An 18,707-nucleotide genomic window follows, 5' to 3' on the forward strand; every position below is an offset into this window, starting at 1 on the left:
TAAAACCAAAAAAACAGAAAGTGTAAGAGCAGGGAAAGAGAAATGAAAATGTTACCAAAAGAAAGAAAAGGACTTAACTTCCTAGAGAATCTAAGTAACATCATGTTGAACATACTAACATATTTTAACACCAAGAAGAGAGAGTGTAAGATCAAGGAAAGAGAAGCAGCAATGGAGAGAGAGCAGATATAAACAGACAGATACTTGTTGGAAAGAGATTCATAGCCATAAGGAGGAAAAATGAAGAAAGGAGTCTGTAAAGGAAGAGAAAGAAAGCTAAGGGAAGAAGCAGGAGGTACAGAAGAATAGGGAAGAGAAAAGAAGGATTAACTGAAGGAAATTACTTTAATCAGGATTAGAGCAGGGACACATCCAGTGGTTTTTAAGGTAGATTCTGAGTTTTTGTTTAAACAGAACAGTAGATGCAATGGAAGTAAGTTCGGTAGGAAGTTGATTCCAGTGTTTTCCAATGGTATTCAAGAAAAGGGAATCACCTGCTAGGTTATTAGATTTGGTTAAGGAAACTAGTAGTTTGCTTGATGAACGGAGGGAGTTCAGATTACAGTAGGGGGTTAAGAGGTTAGAGAGTATAGGTGTGTTGTGGGGTTGGTAGAATGCTCTTTGGACAAATGTGAGTTGGGAAAGAAGCAACATGTTTGTCAGTTCAAGCCAGTTAAGTTGCTGCAGATTCAGACAGTGGTGAGTTCTGAAAGGTTTACCAGTAACAAATCTAGCTATATTATTGTACGTGGTAGATAGTTTAGAGAGATTGTTTTTCTAGAGGTTAGTATAGATTGGTGAAGCATAGAGAAGAGTGGAAATAAGATGAGAGTGGGCGAGAGTAGCTTTGGCTGGGGAGGTTAAGAAAGTTTTAATTCTATAGAGAGAGCCGAGTTTTCTGTTTACAGATTTAATGGTATTGTTGATATGACAGTCAAAGGTAAGGTTGTTGTCAATCGTGACACCTAGCAGTTTGGTAGTAGGGTCAGGTAATATAATAGTTCCATTGTTAGATAGGATAGTAAAATTTAATGTAGGGGATCTGGTAGTGTGCTTAAAGAGTAAGAGTTTGTTTTTTTTAGCATTTAGGAGTAGGCATCGTTTTAAGAACCAAGTTTCAACTTTGGAGAAAACAGCTTGAGTATTAATTTGAAGTTCAGAGATGGATTTAGCAGAGCAAATTAATGTGGAGTCATCAGCATATTGTATACAAGTAGCCTGGGGAATAGCTATTTGTAAGTCATTTATAAAGAGGGAGAAAAGAAGTGGTCTAAGAATAGAGCCTTGGGGGACCCCAAGTGAGATTGGAAGAAGGGATGAGAGTTTGTTATCCCAGAGAATGGCTTGTTTCCTGTTTGTAAGATAGGAACTAAACCAGTGGACAGCCTTAGATTTTAAGGAGAGAGATTCAAGAATTTTCAAGAGAATAGAGTGGTTAACCATATCAAAGGCTTTAGACAGGTCAATAAAGAGAGCTGAAGACAGGATGTTATTATTACAATTCTTGTTAATAAGGTCTGTAAAGGAGAGGAGAGCGGTGGTTGTGCTATGAAAAGGCCTAAAGCCATGTTGACAGTTAGTAAGAATGTTGTTCTTTATTAAGTGGTCCATTAACTGATGGTGAACACATTTTTCCATGATTTTTGCTAGTGGGGACAAGAGAGCTATGGGCCTATAATTAGAGTATTCATAGGAGTTACCTCCTTTATGTAAGGGTATGATGTGAGAGATTTTCCAGATGTCAGGTATGGTTTCTTCATTTACAGTTCTATTAATGAGAATGGATATGGGATAGGCAATTTCAGAGGCTGCTATTTGAAGGAATTCAGAAGGGAGTTGGTCAGCCGAGGGGGTGCAAGGTTTGAGTTTGTGGATACATTTTTGTATAAAGGCAGTGGAGATGGGTTGTAGCCTAAAGGTTGGTAGTTTGGAGGATGCAAGGTCAGGGATGCTAGTGTTGTCACTAGAGAGGTGAGAGGCCAAGGAATTAATAGTATCAATAAAGAAAGAGTTGAAAGTGTTGGCAGTATCAAGGGTAGAATTCTTTTCAGATCCGGTAGGGGATGGAGTGGTAGTCTGTCCAGGGTGTAGAAGCCTATTTAGGGTTGACCAGAATTTTTGAGGGTTATTGTGATTAGCTTGCTGGAGATTACTATAATAACTCCTTTTATCAGAGAAGATAGCTTTTTTGGTACTGTTTCTTAGGTGCCTAAAGGTCTGTTGGTCTATGAAAGATTTGCTAGCTTGCCATTTTCTCCAAGCTTTGTTTCTAAGTAACATTATTTGTCTTGTATCTTTAGATAGCCAGGGGGCAGGTTTAGATTTAATTCGGATGGAGCGTGATGGTGCATGATTATCTAGAATAGTTAGGAATGTGGTATTGAAGTATAGCACAGCTTCTTCAAGAGGAAGTGTCTTTAGTGGGTTCCAGTTGCAGGCACTTAGTTCAGTTCTAAATAGAATAGGGTTGAAACATTTGAGATTACGTAGGGTCCTATAGATAGGTGTATTGTTAGAGGCATTTCTTTGTCTTATAATATAGGTAAGATTGTGATCACTAAAGTCATCCGGTACTGTTCCAGACTGATATTTTAGTAGAGGTTTGTTAACGAGAATCCAATCTAGAATGCTTTCTTTGTTGTTAGGTTTGTTAATCCTAGTAGAGGTGTTTATTATTTGAGTAAAGCCATAGAGGTTAATATGAGAAGCTGGGTTATTAGTAATTAAAGAGGACCAGTCCAGGTTGAGGTCTCCAAGAATTATGGTTTCTTGTGGATAGGAGGAGGTGAGCCAGCTAAGGATATTTTCTATAGTAGTAGAATTATTTCCAGGAGGTAGATATATACAGATAATATAGATGGACTTTTTAGGGTTTAGTTGCAGCTTTGAGATGAGAAGTTCAGTCTTATTCATGTCTAGGTTATCTGGATAAGCAGATACAACTCCTCCGCCTTTTTTAGCTTTGCGGTCAAGTCTCAGGATGTTGTAACCTGGAGGTAAGATTTCATTATCTTTAGTAAAGGGTTTTAACCAGGTTTCAGTTAAACAGAGAATATCAAAGGAGTGGTGTTGAAGAAGGGAGTGGAGATGGGTGATTTTGTTATTGACACTTCTTATATTAAGGTGCCCTATGAGTAGAGTATTTGGATTGGAGGTTGGTGGTAGTAGGGAAGAGTTTAGTGTAGTGGTTGCCTCATCAGATGAAGTGGTTAAGGGCCCTGGGTTGGGGTGAATGTCCCCGTCTACCAAGGTAGAGTGGCTATATTCGAGGTAAGCTTTGATAGGGGAGTACAGTAAGTATTTTGGTTTCTTAATCAAGAGATTCAGAATTTTAATGTGGGACAGTCTGTGAATTATGAGGTCTGTGATTTATAGAGTTTTGGTATTATTAGGAGATACTTCAGGCACAATTAGTTCATTTGGACTTATTTGCAGAAAGTCATTGCAGTGCAGTCCTCATAATTTTGATACAGACACTTGAGAGTAAGTGCAGAAGTTAGGTCAAATATCCAGCATTTCACAATAGTAAAGATATTTTTCAGGAGAATAGGAATATGATTGCAGAAAGTGTTGTTGTAATTATCAGCACTGGTATTGGAGACAGTACATTCTGGGTACAGAAATTACTGATAGTATAATGAGTGCAGAAGTTATGGACATTAAGATTTGATTTGGATGTTGTTGACATCTGCCTCCACTGTACATAATAAACCATTCTTAACCAAACTACATTTTATGCAGACTTTTATCCTGAAAGGTACAAGAAGATTTAGCAAATAAAGGAGAGACTGGCACCTGTTTCAGCACAGTTCTGGATAATTAAAAGATAACATTCATTCCAGTCTCATTCCATTTTTTCCCAGTTATTCCCAGTTCATTCTTCATTCTACAGTCCTATCAATTCTTACACTGTGTATATGCTGTTAGTGTGTACTACCTGCGTCTCTGCTACTATACATATTCAGATGTATGTACTGCCTGAGCCCCAGGTGCTGTGAATATTCCATAGACATGCTCTGTCCCGGGCGCAGTACATATTCTGTAAGTGCACACTGCCTGCAGCCCTTAGATCCATGTATATTCACTAAGTATGAACTCCCTTGGATCGCCTGCTACTGTGCATATTCAGTAAGTGCACACTGCCTGAGAACCCCTGCTCCTGTGCATATCTAGTAGTGTGCACTGTCTGTAGCTCCAGTTACTGTGCACATTGCTTAAATGCACACTACATTAAACTCTTGGTACTGGTACTATGCATATTCAGTAAGTGCAGACTGCCTAAGGTCCTTTACTGCATATGTTCAGTAAGTGTGGGCTGCCTTAGACACTGTTACTGTGTATATTAAGTAACTGCACACTACCCACTGATCTTGGCACTGTACATATTAGTAAGCATGCACTTCCTGCATTCCCTGGTACTGTGAATATTCTCTGAAAGCCTATTGCCTGCACCCACTGGTACTGTGCATATTCAGATGTATGTATTGTCTGAGCCCAGGTACTGTGTATATTCTGTAGGTATGTACGACCTGAGCCCCTGGCTCTATGCATATTGAGTACATGCCCAGTTCCTGAGATATTACTGTGCATATTCTGCAAGTGTGCAATACTTGCAGTCCTTTGTACTGTGCATATTCAGCAAGTGTGTATTGCCTACAGCCCCTGGTACTGTATATATTTTGTCAGTGTGCATTGCCTGAGCCCCTAGTACTGTACATATTTAGAAAGTGTGCATTGCCTTCACCCTGGGTACAGTGCATATTTAGTAAGTGAGCACTGCCTGAGCTCCTGGTACTGTGCATATTCTGTCTGCAGTTCCTGGTACTGTGCATATTCAGATGTATGTATTGTCTGAGACCAGGAACTGTGCACATTCTGTAGGTGTGGACTACCTGTTCCTTTTACTGTGCATATCTTGAAGGTGTGCACTGCCTGAGCCCCTGGCTCTGTGCATATTCAGTGCATGCCCACTTTCTGAGGTATTGGTACTGTACATATTTTGTAAGCTCACAATACCTGCAACCCCTTTTACTATTCATATTCAGTATGTGTGCATTTCCTACAGCCTCAGGTAAAGTGCATATTTAGTAAGTCTGTATTGTCTGCAGCTCTGGGTACTGTGCATATTCAGTAAGTGTGCATTGCTTGCAGCCCCAGGTACTGTGCATATTCAGTAGGTGCACAGTGTCCTGAACCTCTGGTACTGTGCATATCTGATAGATGTGCAGTGCCCTGATCCCTTTGTCCTGTGTATATTCTGTAAGTGCACTCTGCTTACAGCCCCTAGTACTGCTGATATTCAGTAAGTCTACACCGCCTGAGCTCTTGGCTCTGTGTATATTCAGTAGGTATGCATTGCCTGAGCCCCTGGTACTGTGCATATTCTGCCTGCATCTCCTGGTACTGTGCATATTCAGATGTATGTATTGTCTTAGCCCAGGTACTGTGCATATTCTGTAGGTGTGTATGACCTGAGCCCCTGGCTCTGTGCATATTGAGTACATGCCCAGTTCCTGAGATATTACTGTGTATATTTTGCAAGTGTGCAATATCTGCAGACCCTTGTACTGTGTATATTCAGCATGTGTGTATTGCCTACAACCCCTGGTACTGTATATAGTTTGTCAGTGTGCATTGCCTGAGCCCTTAGTACTGTACATATTTAGTAAGTATGCATTGCCTTCACCCTGGGTACAGTGCATATTTAGTAAGTGAGTACTACCTGAGCCCCTGGCTCTGTGCATATTCTGCCTGAATCTCCTGGTACTGTGCATATTCAGATGTATGTATTGTCTGAGCCCAGGTAATGTGCATATTCAGTAAGTGTACAGTGTCCGGAGCCTCTGGTTCTGTGCATATTTGATAGATGTGCAGTTCCTGAGCCCTTTGTACTGTGTATATTCTGTAAGTGCAATCTGCTCGCAGCCCCTAGTACTGCTGATATTCAGTAAGTCTACACCACCTGAGCCCTTGGCTCTGTGTATATTCAGTAGGTATGCATTGCCTGAGCCCCTGGTACTGTGCATATTCTGCCTGCATCTCCTGGTACTGTGCATATTCAGATGTTTGTATTGTCTTAGCCAGGTACTGTGCATATTCTGTAGGTGTGTATGACCTGAGCCCCTGGCTCTGTGCATATTGAGTACATGCCCAGTTCCTGAGATATTACTGTGTATATCTTGCAAGTGTGCAATACCTGCAGTTCCTTGTACTGTGTATATTCAGCATGTGTGTATTGCCTACAACCTCTGGTACTGTATATAGTTTGTCAGTGTGCATTGCCTGAGCCCCTAGTACTGTACATGTTTAGTAAGTGTGCATTGCCTTCACCCTGGGTACAGTGCATATTTAGCAAGTGAGTACTACCTGAACCCCTGGCTCTGCATATTCTGCCTGCATCTCCTGGTACTGTGCATATTCAGATGTATGTATTGTCTAAGCTCAAGTACTGTGCATATTCTGTAGGTGTGCACTAACTGTGCCCCTTTTACTCTGCATATTCTGTAGGTGTGCACTGCCAGAGCCCCTGGTACTGGCATATTCTGCCTGTATCCCTTGTACTGTGCATAGTCAGTAGGTATGTATTGCCCGAGCCCCTGTTTTTGTGCATATTCAGTAAATGAGCACTGCCTGAGCCCCTGTTACTGTGTATATTCTGTAAGTGCACTCTGCTTGCAGCCCCTAGTACTGCTAATATTCATTATGTCTGCACTGCCTGAGCCCTTGGCTCTGTGCATATTCAGTAGGTATACATTGCCTGAACCCCTGTTACTATGTATATTCAGTAAGTGAGCACTGCCTGAGCCCCTGTTACTGTGTATATTCTGTACATACACCCTCCTCTCAGTCCCTAGTACTGCTCATATTCAGTAAGTCTGCACTGCCTGAACACCTGGTACTGTGCATATTCAGTAGGTATGCATTGCCTGAGCCCCTGTTACTATGTATATTATGTAAGTGTAAACTGCCTGAACCCCTGTTATTGTGTATATTTTGTAAGTGTAAACTGCCTGAGCCCCTGGCACTGTATATATTCAGTTAGTGTGTACTTCTGGCAGCCACTGGTACTATGCATCAGCAGTTAGGCTTGGGCGAAGAAGGCTGGCCCGACTGGGCAAAATTATATTTCTGTTCATAGAAAGCAGATGTTGTAATTTGTGTTGCAAGAAGCTGCAGGGTCAATGGACTGCCTGTTGCCATCTCAGCTTACTGTCAAAGTGGTATTAGCCAGTTTATGTCTCAACCAGAAAACGAACTGGCTGAAGAACTTTAAAACTTTTTAAACAAGCATGTTCAATATCATTGTTTTTGATAAATCTTCATGATATTGTACTCCTGCTCATTGAAGGGAAAAGAGGTGGACCCTGTTTTTCAAAAAATCTCACCAAGCCGACATTGATGTAGAGCATATGTCATGGACAGAAGTAAGTCAAAAACAAAAAAAGATAGCTGGGTGCACAAGTCCCAGGATAAAAAAGTGCCCAATCCTGGTAGGCACACTGGTGCCAGGATGGGAAAAAAATAACAGTGTAGAATCCTCAAAATCTGTAAACATTCCTACAATGGGGTTAGGCCAGGCCCAAGATGCCCCCCCCCCCCCACTGTAGAAAGAAGTAGCAGCCCACAAAAATCACAAAAACTGATAGTCCAAAGAAGAGCCATAAAGATGATAAAGTGGACTACTGAGGATACGAAAGAAATGATGTATTGTTACTATTATGCAAAAAGCCCAGAATTACCAGACAGAGGATATATAAAGAGATTAAGAGATAAATTAGAAGAAAGAAAAATTCTTTCACAGGAAAAATTGCCAGAAGCTTCAAATAAAAATCTGCATTCATTAATACAACAGATTTTTGAAAAACAGTATATAGATGAAGAAACTTTGATCTGTTTAGAAAAAGAAGCATCTGAGAAAGTGTGAAAATGTAAACAACAAAACCTAGACATTTTTGAAAAGTATACAAAAGAAATATGGACATGGGAAAGAAAGAGAGATTTGATATGGTACAATATTTATGCAAAGGAGAAAGCCAAGTTAACTAATATAGAAAAAGCAGCTACAAAGTTATTTGAAGAGAAATACAGGCAAACGCATCCAGATATGGAAAATTTCATAATAAGAAAATTAATATCACAAAGATGGAATGTGGAAAAGCAGATTAGTAATGCAGAAATTAAGGAAATAGAAGTTGAAGTTATGGAGTGGCTGTGAAGTGAAAGATTTAATGTAGAAGGTCTAACAAAGACTGCTTCACAGCATGATGGAACGAGTATCCAAAGTAAGGAGAAGCAGGAAGATCAGGAGACATCTGAAGAAGGAATATGGACATGAGAAAGAAAAAGAGATTTAATATGGTGTAATATCCATGCCAAGGAGAAAGCAAAACTAACCAAAACAAAAAGAGCAGCACCAAAGATATTTGAAGAGAAATGCAGGCAAAAGAACCCTGATATGGAAAATCTTACAATGCAAAAAAATAAGACAAAGAGGAAAAGGAGATCAGTAATGGAGAAGTTAAAGAAATAGAAATTGAGGTTATGGAGCACCTGTAAAGTGTAGGATTCCATGTAGAAAATAGAATGCAGAAAGCACCACAACAGGATAGAGTAATGGATATCCAAATCAAGGGGAAACCAGTGGAAAAGGAAGCAATTGATCAGGTGCCATATCAAGATATTTTGGAGCCTTTCATAGCAAACCAGTATAAACATTCAATTAAAGCTAGAGAGCAAGGGAAGGGACAGGAGACTCTGGAAACTGATGCAGTCAACGTTGCGGAGTGATAGGCCCGTGAGTTCCCATAAGACAAAGCAACAGATGGCACAGGATGAAATTGAAGATAAGGTGCCACAGGAAGATGCTATAGAACTTTCTATAGAATGCCCGCAGGAAGTGGAAAACAAAAGATGTGCCCTTAGTTTGGAAGAAAATGAACTAAAGGAAGAGTTGCTTGATTTAATGGACATAGATATATTAAAATCAATGAAAGAAATAGATTACAGAAGGTTAATAAAACCCCAAAAGTCAGAAGTCTGATAAAATAAATGAACACAGTAATTAGCACTGTCCATAGAGTTCAATGCAATATAACAGAAGTAAACAGGATATGTTACTGTGCAGCTAAATTAATAACTGATACAGTTCTACCACAAGAGCACAGGGTAGTGAGGCAAAGAAAGGAGAGAAATCAAATACCACCATGGAAGTATCAAACAGAGAAAAATATAAAGCAATTAAGACAAGAAGTGTCACTGTTAGAAGAATATAGAAGAGGGAATAGAGCAACAAAAATACTAAGAAAGATAGACGTGATAAAAGCGGTGCGCAGTATTAGAACAGACCAGGATCTATCATGCAGTATCATAAATAGACTAATAATTTCAACACAGGTGGAAAAACTTAGAAGATATACAGATAAATACAAGGGAAAAGTACAAAATAAGCAATTTAGTGATGACCCAAAAATGTTTTATAGAGAATTGGGAAACAAGGTAAAAGGAATTGAAAGATCGCCAAAAAAAAAATAGATGCATTTTGGAGAAGTATCTATGAAGATCCTGTGGAACACAATAAAGATGCTAAATGGATAAAAGAAGTAAAAGAAAGAATAAGAAGTTTAAAGGTACAAGAGATTAAATGGGGTGAAGTAACAGCCAGAGAGATTGAAACAAAGTTAAGAAAAGCCTCTAATTGGAAAACACCAGGCCCAGATGCAGTACCTAACGTTTGGTTAAAAGTATTAACATCTTTGCACGAAGGTTTAGCCATGAGTAAGAACTATTTATATGCGCATCCCAAACAGACACCAACCTGGCTAAACAACAGGTAAAACAATACTCCTACTTAGGAATGAACCTGCAAGGTACCCCAAAAATTATAGACCAATAACTTGCCTACTGACGACGTTTAAACTATACATGGGAATTGATGCTGATAGAGTCTATAGTCATCTAGAAAAATATTTGATTATGGCAGTAGAACTAAAGGGCAATAAAAGAAAGTCATATGGAACAAAGAATCATCTGATGTTAAATAAAGTCATAGTGGAGAACTGTAAAAAGTGGAAGAATCTTATGGCATGGATTGACTGCAAAAAAGCATTTGATAGTATCCCACATTCATGGATAAAAGAGTGCTTAAAAATGTATAAAATACATCCTACACTGATAGACTATATTACAGTGACCATGAAACAATGACAGACTACTTTGTAATTAAATCATGATAAAGGGCAAATTACTATCCTAGGGATAAAAATTCAAAGGGGGATATTCCAAGGTGACTCTCTGTCACCGTTACTATTCTGCCTTGCCCTTAACCCATTAAGCTGTCTACTAAACAGCTTAGGCCATGGCTATAATGTGGCTCCTAGAAAACAACAAAGTCTAAAGACTCCTCATCTTCTCTTTGTTGATGATTTAAAACTGTTTAGCTCATCAGATGAGGAACTGAAAACACAACTGCAGGTTGTTGAAACTTTTTCAGATGATGTTAGAATGTCATTTGGTCTTGATAAATGTGCAAAAGCAACCTTTAAAGCAGGAAAACTGCAGCACCAGGAAAACATCAGTTTGGGACAAGAATGTGATATAAAAGAACTTGAGCAAGAGGGAGTGTATAAATACTTGGAAACTGATGAAGGATCGGCAATAAAACATGAAGAAATGCATATAAAACTTAGTAAGGAGTACTTTAGAAGACATTGGCAGGGATTCACTAATCCTCCGTGTAAGACTACATAAGTCTTACTCGGAAACTGCAGCTTAAGAGTATGACGGCAGCGCACCATGCATATTCATGAGGGTGCACTGACTCAACTCAAAGGCTAACACGGAGCGTGCACGAGTGCATGGGGCGTGTCAGACTTCCGAGCAGTCCAAATATCCACGGCCCCTGCAAGTGCCTAAACTGCAAATGTTACCAGACATGAGCGAGTCCGCTCAAATGTGTATATCTCCAACACTACACTCCCCCACATTCTAAACCCCTGTACAAATATAATAAAATGTAAAACTTTTTTTTTATCATTCCCAATATAGCTGCCCGTATTTGCGAGTATGTGTGTGGGTTTGCCCATTGCTTAGCTACAGTTAGCAGTTTAGACATCGAAGAGGATAATAAACTACTTATATGCAAATTAAGCCAAGTAACAATAGCATAGTGGTAGAGCCTTCGCACAAAGAGGAGGCATTCCTGGTTTGAGTCCCACCACTCCCCTTCCCATTTTCTGTAGTAAATCAAGTACCACACAGCAGGCTGCATGCAATTGCCAAATGGTGGCCATCAATTGGTGCAGAGGCCATCACATGCACATGTGCAGATACCTATAAAAGCAAGCTGTACTTGCTGTACACACATGCAATCATTTCATTGCAGTTACGGAGAGAGAGACACAGCAACAGAAAAAAAAGATATAAAAGAAAAAAAAATATATATATATATATATATATATATATATATATATATATATATATATTGAAAAATAAAAAATGTATTGAAAAAAAAAATAAGATCTAAAAAAAAAATTACAAAACACATGGAACTGATTAATACAAACACATACAAAGGAAAGGTATGTAACAGATATGTATTTACTGGCATGTAGTAGAAGGTTTTGAAGAGTAGTCAACATAGTTCGAATCATCCATATGTGGCAGCAGTACATATCTATGCACAGATGCTCTGCATAACTACTGCCATGGTGAAATCAGTGTGTAGGTGTGTGCAGTGGGATATGACTGTGACATATGTAGTCCAGCATTAAATGTCAAACATCTGATCCATGTTATCTGTGTTCTGCACAGTAGTGTGTGCAATGTCTGTTTGGAGGAGTAGCGCATACAGTTATACAAACATGGATGTGACAGAGTAACAAATGCATGATAATCATATTAACATGTAGCTTAGCACTAGCAACAGCTGTACCAGGCTAGTATGCTAATCTAGCATTTTCAGCTATATATACACCCCCCTAATATTACTGTGTGCTCACATGTGACACCTGTTCATGTTGCAGCAAGGCCCAACAGGCCAGGTATGAGGTACATGGACTTGCAACAGTGTAGTCCTTGTGTGTGTATGGCAAACACATACGGAGAGATCTGGCTGTGTCAGATATATTAGCATCTGTGCATGTGCATAGAGCAAGGGACATACTGCAACTGTTTGTGAAAGGTGGACATATGTGGCAAACAAGACAGCATACAGTGCTGGTATATGACATGTGGGGGTTAAACACTGTGGGTATGATTCGTCGGGTTTGCAGTGTTGCAGCCAGTGAGGCCTGCTAAAGCTACATGGGCTGAGAACACCTTCAATGCATTCCGCACAACACTGTGCAATATTATGACATAACTGTATACCTCACAACCTTCGCATAATTGATATTCCCACCATGAAAGGTGGACTCTATATGTGCCTATATGTATATCTATATGTACACCAATGGATGTTTATATGTATGTGTGTATCTATCTATCTATCTATATATATATATATATATATATATATATATATATAGAGAGAGAGAGAGAGAGAGAGAGACAGGGTCATATTTACTGCAACAGATGCCTGGTGACAAAGCCATGGACTCAAGCTCAATGATAACACTGCATTGGCATCCCTTCTTGCAAAAACTCTGTACCCATTAACTACCACATAGGTGGTAGTCTACTTAACACTGAAGGTGTGATAAGAGACCATGGGACACAGGTGGACAGTAGTCTCCCCTTTGATAATCACAGTGCCACACTAGTCATGTAATCTGTCTATGTGGCACATGTCATCACAAAAGTTGTGTCATCCAGGGAAATATAGGTCAGTATTCCCCTCTACTCAACACACATAAAACCCATTACAGAGCACAATGCCCTATGTGGTATGTACCTCACAAGACATCTACAGCAACTGGAAAGGACACAGACATACCTCACAAAGAGTAATACTGGCCTCAAACAGATGCCCTATGCAGACTGCCTCACAAAACCACAGCTAGACTGTGTCACATACCGCCTACCCAGAGGTGACCTCTGCCTAACATACAAAACTATGTCAAACCCAGAGCTGTTGGACATGCTCCATGTAAACAGATCACAATCCCTACCAGCTACACGCTCTAGGGACCTAAACCTTGTCACCTCAATAAACAGCACATGCTGGAGGGATAGATTCCTATCTCAGAGACATCCCATACTCTGGAACAAACCACCTATCAATAGTAAACAAAGCTCCTAATTAGCAGTCGTCATAAATAATCCTGATGATTGTATGGGAGATAGGAAATACACCCCGGGAATTACCTCTGTGGCCCTGCTTGACAGGGCCACGTGAAATGAAATTACCTGTGTGTCAAAGGACAGGGTAGCGTATGGCTAGACATCTATAGTCCCTAGGCCCAATAGCCTATAACCTACCTATGAACCGATACACACCCACATGTACTTGTTGCAATAATTGCTATGTGAGGTTGACTGAGTGTGATGGTGAATGTGTTGGTGAATGTGTCAGAGTTCTGTATATGTGTGATAGCTAAGTGGGAAACTATTTCTGTCATGGTATTATGTGTCCTAGCTGTGATCCCAGCAAAAGATGTGTATGCTATTGCTAGGCAGAAAAAGCAGTATGCCATATGGTCTGACATAGTCCCTTGGTGTTGACTGGGGTGTCCCATTGTAGGCTACAGCAGTACATGTATGCTTATTGAGTGTTACTGCTGGTGAATCCAACTCCTGTATGAACTGTAGTGCTACCTGAAGATGTATGCCTAAACAGCACAGTATGGTGTATGTCCACATTCTTTGGAACCACTGTTTTGTGTGCTCCCTGCAGTCTTCACAGATTACATATCTCAGGCATAAGGTTTTGTAACTACTGACACACAGTACTGTATGGTGTACAGGTAAAGGTCATCTGGGTTGCCATACCTTTGTGCCTGGTATGTATGTCTGATGTGTGTGTGGGTATGCCTGTACCATGGCCTCGGTCATATGTGTGTTACAGGATATAAGTGCATATCTAGCAACATGTATAGTCTAGTACAGCAGTATGCCACCTATATTAATGAATGTTCACATATGTTAGGCAGGGGTTTGCCATCAACGACTAGTGTGGTATACTGGTAATACTGTAACTGGACTTTGCAATCATTGCAATGGATTACATGTTTCTTTATGCATTAGCCTGATATATACCTCCTGTGGCTAGGTGGTGCATTGTGTCGCATACAGTGTGCCATGTACTGTTGTATAGTCTTACATACTGGTTTATCTTTGTTGCTGTGCAAAACATGGTTTGATATATAGAGTGTACCAGGCACTGTCAGGCAGTTGTGGGTTGAGCACTGATATGTGGTATTGATAGTGTGTATCCTCTGACAGCCAATAGGTTGCTATATATGGCAGTTAATTGATATCTGTACTTTAGAATGTTAAGTGTGCCACATGACTTGCTCACACATATTGTTTCATTGTCTTCCAGGGTCATGGCCCACCATCGTAATCCCTCATATAGCCCAGCAGAGGAGGAACAGATTACAACCTGCATGGTTCAGCACTATGGCCTGTTGTTCTCAAGAACCAACCAGGACCAGCATGAGCAGACTGCACTGTGGCAAGATCTTGTCCATAGGGTAAATGACATAGGCATGCATAACCGGATATATGAGCAGGTACACCATCACTGCAGTGATTTAATTAGACATGTCCGGCAGCATGCATCTGATATCCGTAGACAACAGCTTGCCACAGGAGGTGGGGTAGCCATCCATCCCACCCTCACCAGAGTGGAGGAGCTGCTCCTGAGCCAGGTGGCTCCTGGCCAACAACAACAACTAACATGTATCATCATGGAGGCCAGAGCCAGCTAGCAAGTTGACATGGAGCATGCAGGTAACATGGCATAGCTGTAGACTACTGCTACCTCTAATGGTAGATCATGCTTATGTGAGATGTGTACTGTGTAGTTAGAAGATGTGGTGCCTAGTGTTGCGCAATACTAATAATTAGGAATATAATTTGCAGGCCTGTGACTGTCGACTGTTGTACTACTGCAAGATTGCAAACACACAGTAGCAATGCCACAGTTGTTGCCACTGACTAATTGTCTCATATCCTTGTAGGTCCCTCTTTTGTGACAGCAAGGCAGCAGACCCATGCTGGTGAGTGTGTTCTACATTTAATATTGCTAATTAAATGTGCATGTCATAGGTGAGGTGTAGGCCATGTACACGTCACACACCTGCGCATAATGTATGCTGTGCCTGTTTGCTGTGAGACTATGCACATCTCAGTAACGTGAGTAGCTGCCTCAAGCACATGCAATATACAGAGCATCCCACACAATTGTGGCAACACTGTAGTGGACATTGGATAGGCAGAGTCGATACACATGCACACAACATACACAACTGTGTCATACACAGTACATGTTAACATGCTACACATGGCATATTCAGACACCCACTGTAAGGTCACACTCCAGTATCCCAAATGTCATCCACATAGCACACATGATATACCTGAGGGATATAGGCCTCTCATGTGGCTGTGCAACACTCTTCAACACATAACACATTCATGTTAGGCAATGCCCCCTATTGGGCACCTTACAAACCCATGTAACAACTGGCTGTGAAATGGTGAATGTAGCCATGGTACTGCAGTTCAGGTACAGCATGCTATGTGCCAGTCTGTCACACATCAGTAGCCTAGAGTGACCACATGATGCTGCATGATGATGGCTCATGGTACTACACCCCATCCAGTTACAGTGACCACAGTACTACACATAGCATTAATTGCTCTGCACCTCAATGTTGTGTGTGCAAACATATGCACCTATACACAATATGCATAGCAATCACCATTTGTACAAAGTGACATACATATGTCTTGTAATGCTATTGAGTGTATAGGTCACATGACACACATTGTGTATGTGTGATGTTTAATGTTGCAGTTGTGTTGTAGCATGCCATGTCATGGCTGGCACTGGCATGTCCACGATATGTCCTACACTCACCATAACCACTGTACAATGGCTATGTTGAGCAATGGTATTCCATCAGGTATACATGCACCACTCATCCTGTGTGTATACATAGCATGCATGTGCTAAACCTGTGTCCACAATTATCTGCTAAAGACACAGATGCTCTAATCAGAAATGGATACCTATGTGACACACAGCTACACATTCAGCCATGGTATGTATACCTGTGACTGATGGTGCACAGGACATTGCAGAGCTTTTAATACTTGCACATCAATGTTGTGTCCATGTGCACATTGCATTCCAGGGTGAGGCCAATCACTGAACAACAACACACATGCATCAAAGCCTTGTATACTGTTATTAGCAAGGGCTGTCTACACTCGCACTGCATGCTGTTGAGCAACACACATCCTGCATGCTGACACGTGTGATATTACTGTTTGGCTTGTGATACTGTAGCCCACCATCACCCGCTATTGAGTATGTTCTGGATTGCTGGTGGTGTGTGTGTGTGTGTGTGTGTGTGTGTGTGTGTGTGTGTGTGTGTGTGTGTGTGTGTGTATGTGTGTGTGTCTGTTTTAGTGAGGAGTGTATTTTTGTGCATGTGTGCATGTGTGCATGTGTTCATGTGTGCATGTGTGCCGACATCATGTACAGGTCGTAAAGTGTGTTTCCTGTCTTCCTCTCACAGGTGCTGAGTTTGGGCTGGTTCACTGCAGCAAGGAAACTGATGTCACTGAGCAAAATAGTGATAATGATGATAAGTGTGTTGAGGCACAGGCATGTCCGCAATGTCATATCCATGTATCAGGACAGTGCGGGATGGTTGAGTCATCGACATGGATGTATGCCAGCAACATCAGCAGCTGGTAGTCGCCGCAGACATCCCTTAAATCACAGCCACTCCCGTAGTGTCATTACCAGCCCCAGCAATGTTGGGGGTGGGCTGTCCATAGAACGTCCTAGAAGATCACCTGCACGTGGCTCTGGCAGTCCCATCAGGGACCTGGGTCCAGTGTACATCCATCTACCTCTGGGGATAGTACCCAGTCTGGCTTAGTACCTGATAGTGTCAGTAGCACTCCTGCCAGGCACAGGTACCGTATCCGTGGCCAGAGATGGTGATCTGTAAAGCCTGGCAGGTACAGTCTGTGACTTTCCCACAAATACCCATATATGGCAGCCACATGGTGGAATTGTGTGCATGCAGACACACACACACACATAAACAAGACACCTAGGGCTAACACATACCCACAGACATTACATCAACGTTGGCCCATAGCAGTACTCTTGGCCCTCACACACACACACACACACACACACACACACACACACACACACACACACACACACACACACACATGCACATACATGTTGATTGTATGGTTCACTGTAGGCCTCTGGCAAACCAACAACACACCCTGTGCATATGATGAAACCTGTGCCACCTCCTGTCATCTGTAACATTGATGTAGGAACAGACTACCATGATGCTGATGCACAGGGTGACTTTATAGCAGTATAGCAATGTTAGCATGTTGTCAGCAGTAGAGTGTAATGATATGCTTGAAGGTGTAGCTGAGCAGGCATGATGCATTAAAGCTATGATTGTCAATGTAGTAATGTTTACACCAGTGTTAGTTCCAATAGTGTATTGTCCGCCCACGTGCCACTTGGCTGATGTGTGTAGTATTGGCAGCATGTGTTAGAGAGTGGACGGTATGTGTGGGATGTGTGTAGCACAGATTTGCAGGTGTACATTTGTGAACATGGTGGAGGTGCACTGTCTGCATGTACATGCATAGCGGACACGTGGGCAGGGTGACATGCCCTGTATTACACAGTAACACTCCATAGTTTCTATTGGTGGCCAGTATGCATTGTACTACACACATTCCTGAACTTGACTACACATGTGTGTATGACATGGTTTGACACTGTGCTGTGGGTGATACTGTTACTATCTGTCATTTTTTGCATTCTGGTAGTGTACATAACTTCAACAGCCTGACCATAACCAATCATTAGATGATGTCTTGACAACTGACACACATATGTAGGACACACAGTAACATTTGGATCCTTCAGGTACTATACTATGCCAGTAACTAGTGGTATTCACCTGCACCCATTACTGAAACCACTCCTGTTTGGCATATAGCTCTCTTAGGTACAAGCAATCACAGTAGGGATATGTCCATCCACGTCTGGTAATGCATACTGTGGCCTATAATGCATTCTCCAGATGACACACACATCCTCCACAAGGGTGTCATACAGACAGATACCTGTTGTCAAACCCATGCTGTAAAGCTATAAGCCAATCAAAGCATAGTCATCCACCTTTATGGAACATAGTATCCCCACAGTACCACATAGGTAGTAGCCACTAACATGAAGAACAGGTACCGATGTGTACATGCAACCAAGTGTTACATTTCTAAAGGTATTTTGAAATCCCTCGGTGGATCACATAAGCAATAAGGGGTCTACATGCAAATCCACAAAGGTTGTTGTATACCTATAATGAATAGCCATCACTGACAGACTTTGCTGCGTTTGAACAGGTCTGACATATACCTCAGCCATAAACCCTCACTCACACAATTCAATAGAAACCGTAATGAGTGTGTGTGACACAGATGACCTAGGCCAGGGATCACTGCAGTGGCTGGCCTTGTCACAAGCATACAGATGTGACCTAAGGTCT

This window comes from Protopterus annectens, chromosome 10.part0, assembly GCF_019279795.1.
Source record: "Protopterus annectens isolate FY-2018-M chromosome 10.part0, PAN1.0, whole genome shotgun sequence".
Classification (NCBI taxonomy): domain Eukaryota; kingdom Metazoa; phylum Chordata; order Ceratodontiformes; family Protopteridae; genus Protopterus; species Protopterus annectens.